The 13195-nt window shown below is 41.9% G+C and overlaps 1 pseudogene; it reads right to left on the bottom strand.

Annotated features, from left to right (window-relative positions):
- Positions 1 to 31: 31 nt before the first annotated feature.
- LOC118113091 lies at positions 32 to 12889 on the bottom strand (annotated as a pseudogene).
- Positions 12890 to 13195: the final 306 nt, after the last annotated feature.

Raw genomic sequence — 13195 nt, 5'->3', positions numbered from 1 at the left:
TCAAATAGCTGCGTCCTCCTCACAACCCATTTTAAATAATGACAGTTATATGCTGCTTCTTCTGAGGAAGTGTTGTGTTGCTGGACCTCTGTGTAAACTTAGCAGCTCGTCCCTTTGTCACGACTCCATATTCGAGGTAACCAGCTGCAGGTAGAGAGGGTGGCAGAGCACAGATGATGTCCCGACCGATAGACTGTTTCTCTGACACTGAACTCCCAGATACGGAGATAGATTCAGAGGTTTTGCTGGAATATTTATACATTGTTTCTGAAAGCACTCGTGGTGTTTTGTTCCTTCCTGAAAATGATAACGTAGCACTTTGGTAAGAAATGGCAGCTGAGGATGCCGTAGTTGGACATGAGAATGACCACCATCTCCACAGCCGAAACGTAAACTCCTGAGGTGGTAACGTGACAGGAACAAAGAGCATCCAGGAGATAAGGTAGAGCAGCATACTGAAGGTGATGAACTTTGCCTCATTGTAGAACTGGGAAGTTTGCGGCCTTTGAAGGCACAGATCAAACACACAAACGCTAGGAAAGCTATGTAGCCCAACATCACCCCGAAGGCCAAATATGAGCCCTCGTGACACTCCTCCAGCAAAGTGGTTGGTTGCATGACGATTTGATGAAATGGGCTCTTGAGGACTAGCCAGCAGATACAAGTAATCACCTGCAAGGCCACACAGAGGCTGGCCATGACGTAAGGCTTGAAGAGCCTCCGCAGAACCTCCTGCAGTGCAGGGTTGAACTGGAAGGCCAGCAGGATCTGCAGGGTCTTGACCAGGATGCAGGAGACGCACAGAGTGAAGCTGATACCGAAGAGCACCTGTCGAGCCTTACACTGGAAACTGTTGGGCCGACCGACAAACAGCACGGCGCTGATGTAACCGATGACCAGAGAGAATAGGATGACCTGGCTCAGTGGCCCCCCGGCAGCCTTCACTACAGGAGTGTCTCGCTGATGTAAAAACAGAGCTGACACCATCACAGCCAGGAGGATACCCAGGGCAGAAAAGGTCAGAGCACCACAGGAAATCTGTCCTGCCAGGAGAAGAAGAGCACGACTTTGGGGTGCAGCTGGAGCTGCCCTCTGCTGACCACTCTCTGCTTATGTCACAGCTCACACTCGATCCATATCTGCAGGGATGGAGGATTACAAGCACAGGTACAGATTAAAACAATAAAAGATCCTATCTGACTCCACAGAATCCCACACCCATCCTGGTGATTAAGCTAACTTGGCTCTGGGTAAACATAAGCATGAGCATAACCAGGTAAGTGAGAAGTGCTTAGTTTATTTTAAAAGATGTTTATCAGTTTCCATCACTTCTACTGCCAAGCAGGGAGTTTCCAGGCATTCAGATCTTTATCAAGTTGTTATCAACATGAAGTGTGACTGCCTTGGAAGGAACATCAGTTTCTACAGTAACAAGTGTCACACCAGCTCACACTTTGTGGTTCTTAGTATTTCTGTAAGGGACAAGATTTTACTTAATTTATTTTGTGTTGTTCTTTCAGTCTATTATTGTGAACTAGTATACATGTTGAAAAGTAAAAAACAGAACCTTTCCATTGTGGTTACTTAATTGAAAAACTGATTATGTGGAGAGATTTGTCTATTCAGGAGCTCTACTTGCCTTGCAACCAGAGGAAACTGGGTCTAAATTGAGTTCAGCTATCATGGTTCCTGCTTCCTGAAAGTCTCTGCTCTGCAGGTCACACTCTCTAATGGCTACGGGACTAACCTGACATCTTGTTCCATCGTTGTTGTCATGCAGTATGATGCTGACACAAGATCATTTACACATGGACACAGAAACCGGACACACTAGTGTTTTGTTTATACTGCAATGTGTATCTGCATATAGGGTGAATTCAGGTAATCTTGGACATTGGGTAATGTGGGACACCTAAGCTTCAGTCTGTTCATTTCCTGTTCTAACCAAATCTAGTCAACAGGACTTTTACTGTAGGTTACCATGGACATCATGTTACTGAAATCACATGACTTCATGGGGGGTCACAGAAAGGGGCAGGACCAGTTTTAATCAGAGGCTCCCCCTTGGAATTGCATGACAAGCTCAATGACATCGGATTCTGACAAGATTAATGTTGTGCAATAATGCATTAAACGTGATACCTAAAATGGTGTGCCTTTCGGCATTCAATAAATTTGGTTATCAAAATGATAACAAACAGCATCAAAGGGTTCATTGTTGAGATGTATGATTCTAAATTTCCATAGGCAAATCAACCTCGCCTGTCAGAGCAAAGCAGCCGTGGAACAAGAGATAAATGCCCTGAGAGCGCAAAATGCTCTTCTCCTCCAGGAGGTTCAAACTGCTAGTAAGAAAGCCCTGCACTATTTAGAAGACCAGCACTCAGCAGAGTCAGATCTCTATTCACACAAGGAGGAATTGTTAAAACTTAGATTAGAAGGCCCGGCCTCACATCAGTTTTTCAGCCAATGTGATTCTGGTTATTCCGATTCACACTCCTCCAATAGTGTACGGTTAACTCCCTCTTCACTTCCAAGATGGGACAGAATCCCATCCGACCCGAAGTCTTTGGGAATTAAGTCACCTCCTGATCCTCCACTGACAGGAAGAGGTAAGAGCTTCCTAACTTCCCATCTCTCTGACTCTGACACTGACATTGATGACGCATGTAGTTTATCCTCCAGAACACATTGTGCCTCATATACTTCGCATCCACTGATGCATGACACATTTTTCCATGCACAACTCTCCAAAGGGGGGACTTCAACATTCAAGAATGTTTTAGCACCTCCCCCTCAACCAGAGAGACCTGTAGCAGGTGATGCACGTGCCTGGACCTCACAGTGTCCTCGCTTTGATTTGCTTGAGTTTCTAGCTAAAGATAATGAACAATTTGATCCAGACAACTGTGATAACAATATTGATAATTACTTTAGGGAACTAGATCTCAGCCTAAGTGATGTGCCAAATGCAACAGAAAGAGAGAAGGTTAAACTTGTGTTAAAAACCAGCTCTACAGCTATTCACAAGTTTATTCAGTCACTTCCTTCCAGTGTCACAAGTAACTACACAGAGCTCCGTCAAGCACTAGTCGAGGAATTCTCTTATACTGCTGACGAGATAACATCCATTGTTACAGCATCCCAAATTAAACATTCACGTTGCGAAAATCCCAGGGATTATTTCAGACGTTTGATGCATGTTTATTTTCAGGGAAAGAACGCACCAGGCCTAGAAGAACATCCCACCTTCAAGTCCTTATTCTTACGTAACCTACATCCATGTATACGCACACATATTGTACTGATGACACAGCAAGGAAAACCTTCAATGCAGCAGATCAGGAAGATGTCACAGGTGGCTTGGGAAACTATTGTCACTTCCAAGGCTACAGTAGGTGCAACCGAGCCCGTCAAAACAAACAGCACGGTGTCAAATTCATCCGCAGCCTCAAAACTTCATCCTCACAACAAAACAAAGGGGGGGTGACAACAGGCAGCGTAGGGACACAGAGCATACCCGCCATGTCCACCAACTTCTCAGAGATAGGCATTCCCACAGTAGAAGCTGTAGGAAGCCATACTCTGACATTCTGGCCCAGACAAATTACTACTGCTCAGAAGATGACGACAGCATCTCTGAGTACAGTTCAAAACATGGTTATGACCAAGCACACAGTGACAGCGCCTCTGAAGTCCTCTTGGACTCTGGCTCCCCAGAGCGTTACAGCCCTGAGCAACGACACAGGCGATCCAGAGCTCGCTCCTCACGGCCATAACCAACACCGTTAACCCCGGTACTGACAGTGGGTATTAAGTTTCTTACAGTTAATAGGAAAACTGTTTTGTTAGCAACAGCAGCAAACTCCAAAACCTAAATTCTGATTCAGCTTATATACCACTGCCAACTTTGTAAATATGTTTGGATCGACTACTTTCCATTCCATAATAATGTAGTCCATACAACACATGTTAGGACATTAGCATATTATGACAGAAACAATGATACCGTCATTTTGATTTTGAGACTTTGAAAAATTATGACACCCTTTCGCAGAAAAACCTGCCTGAAGGTTAAAATTGTTAAATCTGCAAGATCAGACTGAGTACTACATTGAGTAGGATCCAATGAGTGAACAAAAAACTCTTGGACATTCCAAATATGACCTTATCATTGTATGTGCCACTCTCTCTGCATCCTAGCGTACAATTTGTCAAATTTTTCCTTTTTCTCCCTAACCTAGTGAAGAGCACAGGTTATTCATATTGTACTGTCATTGTAATCTGAATTATTTGTCTAATTTTAATCTTGCTTAGCCAAACTAGATAGTATAAACAATGCCCAGATGTTACCATCCAAATGAACTGACAATTGACTTTTCCAGCTTTGGACTAAACATGTTCAAGTTCGCCCTCAGGAACACACGTCAGGTGCGATCCTGAGAACCTGGTATTTGTGAACTACAGTTCGGCCTACATGTGTAGTCAAAAGCCTAAGGCCGCATGTCCTTTGTTCTGGAGAAAACCAGAAACCTCCAGAACTGTCTCCCAGGGTGCCTCAACGTCACACAGAGGTGTGAAAACCGACCGGGGGCACAAGTTTCAACTACTATTGGTCACTCTGGGCCCATGACCTATGAGGTCACCAAGCCAATATAAGGCCAGTTCTCCCCCCTTCTTCCTCTTTCCATGCACCCCTCCGAGAGGAGCACACCGCTCTTCCTCGATTCCTCTTTCCGATTCCTCTCTCCGAGAGGAGCTCGAAGATGCAGCTTTCCACTCACCTCAACAAGGAAACCTCCTCCTAATCCAAGCTCTACCAACCTTCAGGCAGCGACACGAGGTCCGGCCTAAACAACGAACAGCAAAACCGTTGCACCGCACAGCAGAACCACAAAGACAGGAGACGCAACCCAGCAAGACGACTTCACAGAACTTCGAACAGCACAGCAACCTTTTTTTTCCCCTTTCCATGGACGGGTAACACAACTGGGCCTAATAATTATACTAGGCTAAGCAAAGACTGTTTATTTGATTCCTTGTGATGTTTATAAGTTTGATTTGTGTTGCTGTGATATTTTGGTTACAAGTTATTTGAAAGTTAATGTTAGTTATGCTCTTCAGTCTTTCCTTGCATGCATCTAGTAACTTTCTCTAATTTGGCACCAACACAGAAACACGCATATCTCAGCACCCATCTCTCTGACCCCCGCTACATGTCGTAAACATTCCAAAGGAGGGGCGTTATCTTCGGAGTGGCCAACCACCATTTTGGAAGCACGCACGCTCACTCACACAGACACACACACACGCATACTCACATACACATCTTTGTTTAGTAAGTACACCGTTAGTAATTTGTGTTTTTATACTTTATTATCTTCATAATAAATGTTTTTCTTTCACAAATGTTTTTTCATTAATGTTGCATAAGTGAATTTTGCCAACCTCTACACTGTCAAGAACTCTATATCCTTCAACTTAGCTAACTATCTATATGGTAATTTTGGTTATAGTTATTAATTTAATTGTTAATCAGAGTTCCAAATTTGTAGTTAGTACTTTTATGAGACTTAATCAATAAATTGGCTATCTTTTCCCTTCCTTTGAAGGGTGGTGCCCCGAGGTAACTTTAATCAAATCAAGTTATTATTTAATATTAATATTTTTAATATTAATATTCAATATTTTATTTTGATAACCAAATTTATTGAATGCCGAAAGGCACAGCATTTAATGGTATCACGTTTAATGCATTATTGCACAACATTAATGTTAAGGATACAAATCTGTTGTAAATTAAACAATTCGAAATAAAAGCTTGGTAATTAAGCATTGCTTCAACAAAACGAAATCTGTGCTTTTACTCTGAAGACAAAGGCAGAAAAAGGTAGATGCAGTTACATTCTAAGTCAACAGTAGATTACTGATAAACTGATGAATTACTGATAAACTACACATCTTAAAACCTAATTTTATAGACTTGCTTTCATGTGATGTTGGGTTTTTACTGTGTTTTTATCATTTTCTTACACCTTTTATTTTACTTGTTCATTTATTTTTATTGTCATATTACTGCTTTTATGTGTTCAAATTTTCATTTACTTTTCTTGCTTTGCTATTAAAGCACTTTTTAAAATCTTTCTTTTAAAAAGTGATATATAAATAAAGTTTATTATTATTGATATCCTCCCTCTTTGCTCCTTGGATGTGATAACACCTGGGTTTCTGTACTTGTAAGCACACACACCCCTAATGACAGCTTTTATTTACTGTGCACGTGTAGTAAATGTGTCCAGTGAATCCGATGTGTGCAGGGGTGACGAACCTGTTTTATTCGAGTAGTAGTTCGCAGTACAGTTGATGCACTCATAACAACAGGTGTGTTGACCTTCGGCTGTTTTTTTGAACTCTCCAGGGACGCAGCTATTGGAGCACTTGGAGATGATGTCCTGCAGAAATCAGAGAGATTACATTCAACACTTCATTTCATTATTCTTGTCTTATTTTGTATTATATTTCTTATATCAAATGTATTAGATTTTTCCTGAATTCTGCTTTTTGTATATACAAACTGAAATGGTGTTTTCAGCTTCAATGATCTGCATGTTTTCAGTTAACACATTTTGAAGTATTGCATGCGTGTCTGTGAGTGTGTAACGTCCCTAAAGGCAGCAGGATTAGGGCCTACCTTCAGGTCCTGGAAGTGATGGGTGCTCACATTGGTGTAAGTGAAGTTGTTGGTATTTAGGTTGTATTCAGCCACAACCTCAGTGATATGATTATTTCCTCCATCTGAGTACCACATTTTCAGGTCGTAGCCCAGGTTGATGTCACCGCTGTCGTCAAACTTATAGGTTTTTCCTCTAAGTTTAAACTCTTGCGATAACAGAGGTTTCAGCAGCTACAGGATAGAAGACATTTCATTATCAGCCCAGTACCTTGGAAAAGTCTAAACCTCACTATCTTGATGTGACAATGATAAATAGCCCTGTGCAGAGTCCATCTCCTATCCCTTTGGCTGTGGGGTCTGCTGCTCACTTGTTGCACTTCAGCTCAACTCAGGCCTCTTGCCAAGTTGTTGAGGAGCAGCGGAGCCAGAGACCTCTGGGTACCTCCACAGCCTTGTTTTTCCACACACACACACACACACACACACACACACACACACACACACACACACACACACACACACACACACACACACACACACACACACGTGTGTAATTACCTCCCAGGGTTGCATTGTGCCTGGTGTTTTGCAGTCTCTGCTCCTGCAGACAGAAGCCACAGTCTGAGTAATGGCGCTGACAGCCATCTCAACACTAAGGATAATGGGGTCATGAGTGTGTTTTCTGAGATTTTTCACAGCTTCTGAAATAAGCTTAGTGTCTTCAAAACCTTTACTGGCATTTAGCTGCAAATAGAACTCCTTCATGAAGGGGTTATTCCTTGTAAATTCATGTCCAGCTGCCTCCAGCCTGCTCAGGTAGTCCTTAATTGATGACGCATCTCCACTCTTGAAGGTGAAGCCCACAACGTATCCTATGTCCCTCAGAGTCGCGTTTACTTTCACAGAGTTGCTGGAGGACCAGCTGTCACTGGCCACCCAAACTCTTCTCATTGACTCCAAGTTCTGTCCTGCTCTCAGTGTCTTATGCTTCAGCTCCTGGAAAAGATACCTCATGTGAGTTGACTTGGCAAATGATACAATGACCTGCACCTTGGGATTGTTGAGGATGGTTGTGGCAGCGTCCCCGATATCAGAGTCGACATCATGACTGGTCACAGACTGAGGTAGAATCGATTTGAAAGCCACACAGATCCCTTTTCAGAGGCCTGGGACACAAAGTGTTCCAGAGCTGATCGGCCATAATCTCCATCTGTGGTAACTATTCCCACCCAGTTCCAGCCGTAGGTGTGGAGCAGACTGATCATGGCAGCTGTCTGATGTTTATCATTAGGAACAGTCCTCAAAAACGAAGGGAAGCGGCTCTTATCACTCAGAATGACAGCAGTTGATGAATAGCTGATCTGGAGAAAAAAACAGATGATATCATTTTTAAAGATGTGACCTCATGGTTGAATGAATGCACTTATTGGAAGTCACTTTGGATAAAAGTGTCAGATAAATGATCTGTAATGTAATTTAATATGTATCTACTCAGATCTTGAGTTGCAACTTACAACCTCTAATAAACACTTGTTCGTATGTCGTCACCTTCCTAAAATAATGGCCTAAGTCATTTTTTGACAAAAATGATTTTTATGCCTAAATCATCTCCTCATGATGCTGGCCACCTCTGGTAAAATCGCCTACATCCTCAGTTGAACAGATCATGCAATTCTACCCCTGTTGTATAATGGCCTATGTCAAGAGTGTGACTTAGGCCGTTTTATTTTGTCTAAGTCAAAAGACAATGTGACTAAGGCAATTTTACAAGCTTTTCAAGATGGCGGCTGCATCAAGAAGAATGAAAATCTACCTAGCCGCTGAAGTTATTTCCATGATTCAGGGCTCGTCCCCTATTGGTAAGTGATGAGGTTTACTATAATATAGTCTAGGCTATAAATATTGCATAGTTATTTAGTCTTTTAATCAGTCTTTTTAGTCAGCATTTTAGTCAGCAAAATAGCTAAGTCCATGAAGCTAGCATTTAGCTAGCAAGAGTGGAAAGGCTCCAGAATCTGTGGCTGTTACAAGTGATAGGCTTTCAGGATCCTCTTTACTTTTGTGTTTTTATTTAATGAAAATCTCACTTGAACATAATATTAGTAATCATAACATCATTTGACCGGTATAATAGTATGCCTGTTGTGCAGTGTCTAGAGGCAGCTTGTGCACCCCTAGGGGTGCATGCACACCACTTTGGGAATCCCTGATGTAGCTTAATACAAGTGACCACAAGGCAATGGATGTTTTTCAGAATGATCACACATTTGTGACTGTACACCTCAAAGGGTTGAAATGTTTTTCCTTTTTGGTAGGAGATGCACTTGACAATTCTGACACCGATCAGGCCTCATCCACTGAAAATGACAATGAGACCGTCGTTGAAAAGATGAAGCAGCATGTACCAGGCCAAGACTCTGTTTCAGATGGAGCAGACAATACCTTAAACACTCCCGTGGATTTAGTTGAAGATGCCAAGCAGACACATCCACACCATAAAGAGGACATATCTGATGATGATGATTTCATAAGCGATCCAGACTATACCCCATTCTGTAATGAGTACTCTGCCCCTGAAAATGTAGAAAGCCTAACCATGGTAGCAACAACTCCAGAACAGCAGGATGAGGATGAGGATGAGGATGTGGATGAGGATGAGGATTTAAACAATACGGTCAAAAGGAAAAGAAATAAAGGCCTTAGTCCGGGAACATGGAAGCAAAATGAATCGAAGGAGAAACGTCTCAAAGGAATGTCATACAAGAGCAAAGGTGGCAAAGAAATAAGTGTAAAGGCTGTGGGTCCTCCCTGCAACTCGAAATTATGTCAGCGAGTCTCAACTCGAGACCGCAAAGTCATTACAGAAGAGCAGCGGCAGTGGATCTTTCAGAAGATTTGGGCAATGAACACCTGGGAAGAACGTCGGTTATACGTCACCACTTTGGCCACAAAGGTTAAAATAAAGCAAAAGACAGTTGCTGAGGGATCCCGATGCAATTCATCATTGTCCTACCAACTGAAGCTTCAAGATGGAACAAGTCTCAAAGTGTGCAAGGCACTTTTTTCCTCTACACTTGGTCTCCCTGAAAGAACCATTACACACTGGCTGAACAAAGTCACCATCGACCATGACGAACAAGCGGCAGCGCCGCCGTCTACATCTGGACCTAAGAGTGGCAATCATGCAAAGCTTGAAACTGATGTCAAGGATTTCCTTAAGGACTGGTTGAGGGACCTGCCCACTGTTGATTCACACTACTGCAGAAGCACAGAGACCTACAAAGACAAGAAGTTCCTTCAACCAGGCACAACCATCTCCCAACTACATCGGGAAGTATTCCGTATTCATTCCGCGAAAAGATCAGTGTGATGTTTATGTTTCATTCAAGCATGGGAATATCAGTAAGGCTGCACCCGAGGTATTTGCACACCTTCAATATCGCCATTTTGAAGGTGTGATCAAAGACCATCCAGAACTCAAGGAGATCATAGTGTGGAGCGACGGTTGCGGTTATCAGAACCGCAATGCATGTGTGGCGAATGCATTCTCTGAGCTTGCAAGGAAATATGGCAGTAATAACACAGAAATACCTTGTTGCAGGGCACACACAAATGGAGTGTGACAGCATGCATAGTACTATTGAACGCAAAATAGTTACGGATATCTTCACCCCGAGAGACTATGTCATCATACTCCAGACTGCAAGAATCAGGCCATCACCTTACCATGTGAAGGTGCTCAAGCATGATGAGTTCCTGAAAATGAATGGATCTTACTTCATTAGCATCAGACCAGGCAAAAAAGCTGGAGATCCGACTGTGCATCACTTGCGGGCTCTTCAGTTTAGCAGTGAAAGCAAGGTCCATTTCAAGCTGTCCTTCTCAGAGGACTCTGCGTGGGAAGCACTGCCACAGAGGGTACAGGTGCCAAATGAGCCGATAGCATGGATAAGAATGTTTCCATGTGCTCTGCCAATCAAGGAGAGAAAGTTCCAGGACCTCCAGTCAATGAAGCACGTCATGCCCGTTGAGTGTCATCACTTCTTTGACAATTTACCACATTAATAGGCATCAGTCAAGAACCCAGCAAAGAAGAGCTGGAGGGAGAAGTGAGGAGATGCACATGCCTCCTCAGCATTATGTTTAGTTAGTTTGTTAGTTATGCTTTATTGTTGAGAGAGTTGAAGGTTTAAAATTGCTTAAGTCACAAAGGCATGTTAAAAAATTTGCCTAAGTCATTTATTCCTCTTATTGTACATAATTGACAGACATTGTTATTAGTATGTCAATAGTCATCTATTGTCATAACCTTTTTGAGTGAAATTATTAATAAATATCATATATTCAATATTTGGTAAACGTTTTTGTGTTTTCTGAAAAACCTGAAAAAATAACTTGGGCCATTATTTTAAGAGGGTGACGATGTGTAAGTTTCCAACTTTTTTGGTTTTGTCATAGTTTTGTTTGGTAACACACAAAACTGCTTCACCTGTAACTTTCCCAGCAAAAAGGTTAAGATGCATATGTGTCTCAATTCAGGGGCTGCATCCTACGGAGGACACAGGGGCCCACGAGAGAGGAGGTCTTTGTGGAGGCCGAACTGAAGTTATATGGTTCGGTTTACAGAGGATTTTCAAGTTCTCCATCAACAGAGGATGCAGCTTTATCTGTGGATCCTCACTTTGAATATGTCCTGGACTGTGCAAATGTTCATGATCATAAAAGGTACGGCTGCTGATGTTTATCAGCTGCCACTGCAAACCTGTTCTGCTGCTTTCTATAACAGTCAACGCTATGTGTGTCAGTGTTGCCACAGAGGGTCAGCAGCTTACTTGAGGAATCATGTGGAGTGTCAGTTGCCTGGCGATGGTAATGGATATTTCAGAGTTAGAGCCACCTATAACAGCCATGACTGGCTGTCCACAGGCAGAGGTTTTGCTCTCTGTGTAGCAGTTGTCCCGCTGCATGAAGTCTCCTGTGACTCTCAGAGCTGTGCTGGGATCAGCGCAAGAGTCCACGATTAGGTAACCCAGAGTGACGTTCACAGCCTTGAGCAGAGGGGACTTATTCATGACCTCGATCGCATTGATCATAGCCAGAGCCAAAATCAGGCTTCTTTCATCAAACCTGTGAGAACAATACATTTATTATTCCAATAATAAATACAGGATGTATGTGATAGAATGGAGACTGTGAGGGACAAGAAGACAGAGAACAAATAACTGTGTGACAAATAAAAATAATTCTAAAACTAAAAATCTATTTCGTTTACTTGAAATCTCTACATATGAGACAAAGGTTGAATTATCCAACGCCCAGTCTCTGGCGGGTGTGTTCTTAATCAAATGAGTCTAACCCACACAATAAGGAGGTAAGGTTGACTCGTCTCTGTGAACAAAATCACATCTTGAAGTATCAATGAGAAAATCTTTGTACGTTTCCTAATATGTATTTGTTGCCGTACCTCAGTTGAGTGTTACCATCTCATAATGCATTTTCTTCTTGACATTTTTTCTTGACATTTTAGAGGGAAATATTACTTTTTATTCCATCACATTTATGAGAGCAACAACTCGCAAGTACTATGCAAATTGTTAATTACCAAAAATATTAATTTAACCCTAACCCCAAAGTTTGGTACAGTATATTGTAACTGTGTTTCTGTTTCTGATAATACTTCACATTTAACTACTATCAATATTATTATCAATATTTAAATATACACATTGACAACTTTAGTACTTTTACACTTTGAATACATTTGGAGTATCACTTTGAGTGCATGATTGCTACATTTATTTGTTATGGCACGTTTTGAAATATGCTGTTACTACTTCAAGTCTCTGATAACATTTTTGAGAAACAAATGTTTGGATAATTGATTTCATTAATCTGGATGATATCACCTGATACATGGATGTGGTTGTGGTTTGAAAGAGTTGTTTTTTGTGTGTACATCCTCATGAATGGGAAAGATTCCTGCGATGACAATATCTCCTGCAGCTGTAGCTTCCATCCTCCTGGTATAATTTTCAGTGGCATGTCCTGTATCCATAATAAAAAGGAAAACTGTGATATGAAAGTTGATTACAAGAACAACCCAGGCCATATCACTATCCTCTGTGTTTGCTGTCTGAGCTCTCGCTGGTTTTTCACCAGTGGCAGTGATACTCTTTTAAGCATCTTGCCAAGGCTAAAATAAAACTCTCTCTTGCTTCCTCATTCACACGTTTCTCTTCTCACATTCTCCCTGTAGCCCTGCCCACTTCATGACTGACAGTGAGGGAGTCATTGTTCTGCAGCTTTCATCATATCTGCTCTTGTGCCTACGCATTTTGCAGCCCACAGCACATTTTCAAATGTTGTGTTGTGTAAAAAACGAAATGCATCAGTTTACGATCATATACCACAGAAAAAGATTAAACCCCCACGTTAGAGGAGCTTTAACTAGACAAATGAATCCATCATTAAAATTAGTACTTGGAAGAATTTATATTGTATATAGCACCTTTCAAAACACAG

This window comes from Hippoglossus stenolepis, chromosome 8, assembly GCF_022539355.2.
Source record: "Hippoglossus stenolepis isolate QCI-W04-F060 chromosome 8, HSTE1.2, whole genome shotgun sequence".
Taxonomy (NCBI): Eukaryota; Metazoa; Chordata; class Actinopteri; order Pleuronectiformes; family Pleuronectidae; genus Hippoglossus; species Hippoglossus stenolepis.
This window is presented reverse-complemented; position numbering and strand designations above follow the sequence as displayed.